This window comes from Delphinus delphis, chromosome X (assembly GCF_949987515.2).
Source record: "Delphinus delphis chromosome X, mDelDel1.2, whole genome shotgun sequence".
NCBI lineage: Eukaryota > Metazoa > Chordata > Mammalia > Artiodactyla > Delphinidae > Delphinus > Delphinus delphis.
In genome coordinates, this window is record NC_082704.1 from 25,966,017 (window position 1) to 25,972,011 (window position 5,995).

Sequence of the window (5,995 nt, forward strand, 5' to 3'; positions counted from 1 at the left end):
TAGTCTTTCCCATGACTGCTCTATAGAACAGTAGGTACTGCTGTTGAGACACACAACCAAATGATCTCTTTCGCCTGAGCCTAGCATTAGTCAAAGCTTGTGCTAGAATCAAGACAGATGATTCATTCTAAGACGCACAGATAGGTCTGGGCCAAGACACAACCCAGGGTCACTTTAAGGAGGGCCCTGATCCTATACTTCTATCCCTAAATGCCAATTAATTACTGAAACTTCTGACTTAAGCCAGTTAAATCAATAACAGAGGCTCAGTAGGACTCAGCAAATGCAGCACAAAGCAGCACAGCTCAAAGCGCAAGCTAGCCAGCAGGCATCAGAGTCAGTTAGCAAGTCAAAGCAAGAGAAGACAGACCCCTGGTGGTGGTGGTCACTGTCTCAGCATTCTGCTCACAGTACCAGTTGTGGACGCCCTACAGAAACAGAATGGACCCCCACCCCAAATTTGGTTTTGATGTCAAGACTGACACATATCTAGAGGATATGAAAGGTTTATTGCTTACATAATGAGGCTTTCTGGGGCAACCAGGGCAGGCATCCCAAACTGATCTGAAATGACTTGAGAGAGCAAGGAAAGAAGACTGGCTTGGGGTTTTTATGGTGGTCAGGGGGTGGGCTGGAGTGAAGGTTCCTGTGCATGGGATGGGGCCTGGGGGGTTGAATCTATGGCTGGTGCCAAAGGAAGGAGAACCCAGGCTTTCTTATCAGCTTGCCAAGATGTGAGGCACAAAGGGAAGAGGGAGGATGAAGCTTAAAAGCTGTCAGCAGTCAAACATTGTAAAAGGGATTCGACTCTATTAGAGCATACTTCTGATGGCAGTATGGAAAAGTGAGATAGCTGGGTCCTTGATGAGTTTATTCAGCCTCTCAAAAGACCTTGTAACCACCTGCTCCAGACTTCTAGTGTTGCTGAATAATTCAATGTCTTTATGGTTGAGGCTATTTTTAATTAAGCTTTCTGTTACTTGCAGTCAAAATAATTCTGAACTGAAGATATAATCCATTATTATCATTTTGGATATATAAAGGGAATACAAAGGTTGTTCAACATAAATAAATCTATACTTGTAATTCATAACAAAATGAATTAAAGAAGAACATCATAGGACATATTAATAATATACTTTTAATGCTTTTATAAAATCCAGTAACTGTCTCTAATAAAAACGCAAGGTAAAAGAGGATAGAAAGCACCTACCTAAAGGCTCCTTACTAAAAACTAACAACAAATATCATTCTAAAGAATGAAACACTAAAAGCATTTCCCAGATAACCAAGCATTACATAGGAATGCTATTATAATTATTATTCCACATATTCTTAGATATTCTAATAAATGCAATAAAGGAATAAAATGATTTAACATAATAAATATTGAAAAAAGAACCGTAACTTTTTCTGGTGTGATATACCCAGAAAATCCAAGAGACACTAATAAATACTAATACAATTAATAGCATCATTAAGGTTGTTGGATACAAAGTAAATATTTAAAAGTTAAATTTTCTTTATAGTAGGAATAAACGAGTATAAATAGAAATGGAGGAAGTACTTCATTCACCAAAATGACTTAGATTATAAAATACTTCACGGTAGGTTTATAATGCATTAATTTCTTTAGGTTCAGCTACATTTCCCAGAATTCCTTTCCCTTTAAGTTTCCAGCTAGGGTGGGACACAAGAGAGATTATTGTGGAGACTCAGAGGACAGAAGTGAAGCAGTAGCCATTTTGTAGCTTGATCACGTTGCTGTTTTTCTGCTGACTCACCTCATTGGCACAAGGCAGCAACTGGGTTTGGAACTGCCCCCACCTTCCCCTGGATTCTCCTTTAACTCCTCTGACTCTTGGGTCAGGTGTGTAAGTTTAGTTTTGAGACGGTGTCTTGGCCTCTACTGGATGCCCATTCTATCAGGGTCGGAGGAAACAAGAAACTGACGCAGGTTTCAGTTCGTCCTTGGGAGCGCTAGCTCATGCTTGTGGGTTCCAGTTTGTTTTTGTTCTCTCCCACTTTACATCTATTTCCATCTTGCCTTCCTGACTATCTGCACTGTGGACTTCAAGTTCCAGCATCAGATGTGAAGAAAACAGCCTTACAGAGATTTCTTAACTAGTTCCCACAATTCTGTAAGGTAAAATCTCTGTAACAAATCCCTTAAAAATTACACACATACACTCACATGCACACTCACATGTGTGCACATGTGCACACGTACACACACACACACACATACACAGTGTAGTCCTGCTACTTTGATTGAAGCCTGATTGGCATACTTTGAAATAAAATTTAACAAAAAAGGAGGTAGATTTCCGCTACTGGCCAAGGTGGTAATAGCAGGGACTGGATTTACTCTCTTATCAGAAAAAGAAAACTACACTTTTACAAATGGACAACAGATATGAAATAATAGTTTTCAAGTCACTGGACATCAAGAAATGAAGGACAGTGATCCCTAAGAAATGGGAAACAAATGAGGTGAGCCCCATGTTTGCTCAGCATGCTGTCTGGAGTTTCCAGGACATAGTATAAGGAGAGGGAACAAGGTGGAACCTGAAAAACTCTATGAGTTGAGGAGATGGAGTGAAGAATCTGCGGAAACTAAGGCAGCTATGATTTGGAAGACAGAGTAAGATCTATATCTATATCTATATCTAGATATAGATACCTATCAATATATATACATATATACATATATATAACTCCAGAGACCTGCAGAGGGTTCCCTTAAGTACTGATGTGCTCACACATGTGAAGAAACTACCCAAAGCTAAGGAATTAATCACACAAAAGGATTGGAACACAAATAGACGTGGAAATAGTGCCTGTTCCCTTTAGCCAGACTGGTAAAACATGGAACATTGGATAGAATACTGAGGTTCTTGCCTAGGTAGTGGAGGATATTTAGACTCAGACTGAACACTGCTCTCAATCCACCTAAAATATCATAAAAGCAAGATCCTAAAGGATTCAACTGCTTCCGTGTAACTTAAGTGTTTCTGAGGAAAAAAGTTCAATAATATTTGTAGGATTACAAAAACAACTAGTACTCAACAAGTTAAAATTCTCAGTGTTGTGTATCCAATCAAAAATTTCTAGGCATGCAAAGAAGCAGGAAAACATAACTCATAATGAGATGAAAAAAATCAACCAATCAAAAGCAGCCCCCAAATAACACAGATGTTGGAATTAGCAGCAAAGGCATTAAAACAGTTACTATAACTATTAAAACAGTTATAACTCCATATCTTCAAAAGTTAAGACATATATAATATAAAAAGAAATCAAATATCTGGAGTTGAGAAATATGCAATTTGAAATAAAAATATACTGGATGGGACTAACAGTAAATTAGACATTGCACAAGAAAAAAATTAGTAAACTTGAAACTGTAGCAATGGAAACTATCCAAAATGACACACTCAGAAGAAAAAACATCCAAAGAAATGAACAAAGCATCACTGAGCTGTGAGAAAACTGTATTTGTGTAATTGGAGTTCCCAAATGAAGGGAGTACAGAAAATAGTTGAAAATTTCCCCAAATTTCATGAAAACTATAAACCCACAGATCTAAGAAGCTCAAAGAACCTCAAGCACACACAAAAAATTGAAGAACACTACACCAAGGCATGTATGATTTTTTTGTTTTGTTTTTATTTTAATTAATTAATTAATTAATTAATTTTGGCTGCGCTGGGTCTTAGTTGCGGTACACAGGATATTTGTTGTGGCATGTCTTCTTAGTTGTAGCATGCATGTGGGATCTAGTTCCCCGACCAGGGATCGAACCAGGCCCCCTGCATTGGGAGCACAGAGTTTTACCCACTGGACCACCAAGAAAGTCCCTCTTTTGTTTTTAGTTCTTTAATATTTTATTGGACAAATATTGTGACTCTTTGAAATGTATGTTATCAACACGTCCTTCCAAATAAAATTTTTAGATTTTGCTAACTAGAGACTCCAAGGTCTACCCTCCCTTCCTCTGCTGAGCATCATGAGGTCTCCTCTCCCTACCTGAATGTCACAAGACTTCCACCTGCTCTACCTCACATATATGATTAAAGGTATATATGATTAAGTTGCTCACAATGAGGAGAAAAATATATATATATTTTTTTGGCTGCGCTGCGTGGCTTGTGGGAAGTGAGATCTTAGTTCCCCAACCAGGGTTTGAACCCGGGCCATGGCAATGAAAGTGCCAAGTCCTAACCACTGGACCACCAGGGAATTCCCCAAGAAAATCTTAAAAGCAACCAGAACAAGACATAGGTTACATAAAAGGATGATAGTAGATCTCATATCAGAAATAATGTAAGATGACAGAGGAGCAAAACCTTTAAAGTCTTGAAATTAAAAAAATGATTATCAACCTAGAATTTTTTTTTTTTAAAGAAGATGTTGGGGGTAGGAGTTTATTAATTAATTAATTTATTTTTGCTGTGTTGGGTCTTCGTTTCTGTGTGAGGGCTTTCTCTAGTTGTGGCAAGCGGGGGCCACTGTTCATCACGGTGTGCGGGCCTCTCACTATCGCGGCCTCTCTTGTTGCAGAGCACAGGCTCCAGACGCACAGGCTCAGTAGTTGTGGCTCACGGGCCTAGTTGCTCTGCGGCATGTGGGATCCTTCCAGACCAGGGCTCGAACCCATGTCCCCTGCATTAGCAGGCAGATTCTCAACCACTGCACCACCAGGGAAGCCCCAACCTAGAATTTTATACCGAGTGAAAATATTGTTAAAAAACAAAATTCAACTGAGTAAAATTTAAAGATCTTATTGGCTTTATTCAATGATTCATGAATTGGGCAGCATCCCATCTAGTAGATAGAAAGGAGCTCTGAGGAGCTGTACAAAATGAAAGACTTTTATAGGCAGAAGGGAGCAGGAACAAGGAAATTGGTTGTGGCAAGGTCACTTTCCTTTAGGGGAAGGCAGGGTCTATCAGGAAGATGACCTCACTAGTGCTGATCAGGTAATTCCTGACTGACTGGTTTAAGATTCCATTTCTGGGAAAGCTGAAGCTAATTAAGTCTCGGTTTGGTGACATGGGGCTTAGCATAAGTGACTCCATTTGTGACCTGCTGTCTTGTTTTTAACAATATCAAGAAAAAAGGTGAAATACTTATTCAGCTATACAAAAGCTGAAATAATGCATCATTAGCTGACACATACTATAAGAAGTGTTAAAGGAATTTCTTCAGGCAGAAAGAAAATGATAGATGGCAATGTAGATTTATACAAAGGAAAAAAGAACACCAGAAATGGTTACAACAAGGAGATATACATATATATGATTTTTTCTTGTTATTTAAATATCTAAAATTTAATTGACTGTTAAAATAATATTAACAATCTAGTGTAGGGTTTAAAATATATGTAAAATAAAATGCATAACAAAAATAACATAAAGGCTAGGAGAGACGAAATGGAAATGTACTATTGTAAGGTTCTCATATAATATATGAAATGGTATAATATCACATTAAGGTAGACTGTGATAACTTAAAAATGTATACTGTAAACTCTAAAGCAACCTTAAAATAACAAAAGAAAGCTAATGCTAATAAAAGCAACAAAAGTAAAAAAGTGAAATCATAAACAACATGGAATTAATAAAAAATAAGGCAAAAAAGGAGAAAAAACTAAACGGGGCAAATACACCATTGAGGTTTCACCCCAATTAACTCAGAGATTCTCAGAGAGTGGATTTAAAACCAAGGCCCAGCTCTAAGTTTCCTACAAGAAACACACTTTAAATATAAAAACACAAATAGTTTAAAAGTAAAAGAATGGATTTAGCAATGATTTCTAGGATCTGACACCAAAAATGAAGGCAACAAAATTTTTAAAAAGTATAAATTGCACTATATCAAAATTTAAAACTTCTGTGCATGAAAGGACACAAAACAGATTGAAAAGGAATCCCCATGGAAAGGGAGAAATATTTGTAAATCATGTATCTGATAAGGGGTTAATATGTAGAGG

At 37.5% G+C, this 5,995-nt stretch overlaps 1 non-coding gene across 1 annotated transcript; it reads right to left on the bottom strand.

Annotated features, from left to right (window-relative positions):
• Positions 1 to 4,170: 4,170 nt before the first annotated feature.
• On the bottom strand, positions 4,171 to 4,242 carry TRNAE-UUC (transfer RNA glutamic acid (anticodon UUC)). Its single transcript has one exon. It is a non-coding gene; the product is annotated as a tRNA-Glu (tRNA).
• Between the last annotated feature and the right edge of the window lie 1,753 nt (positions 4,243 to 5,995).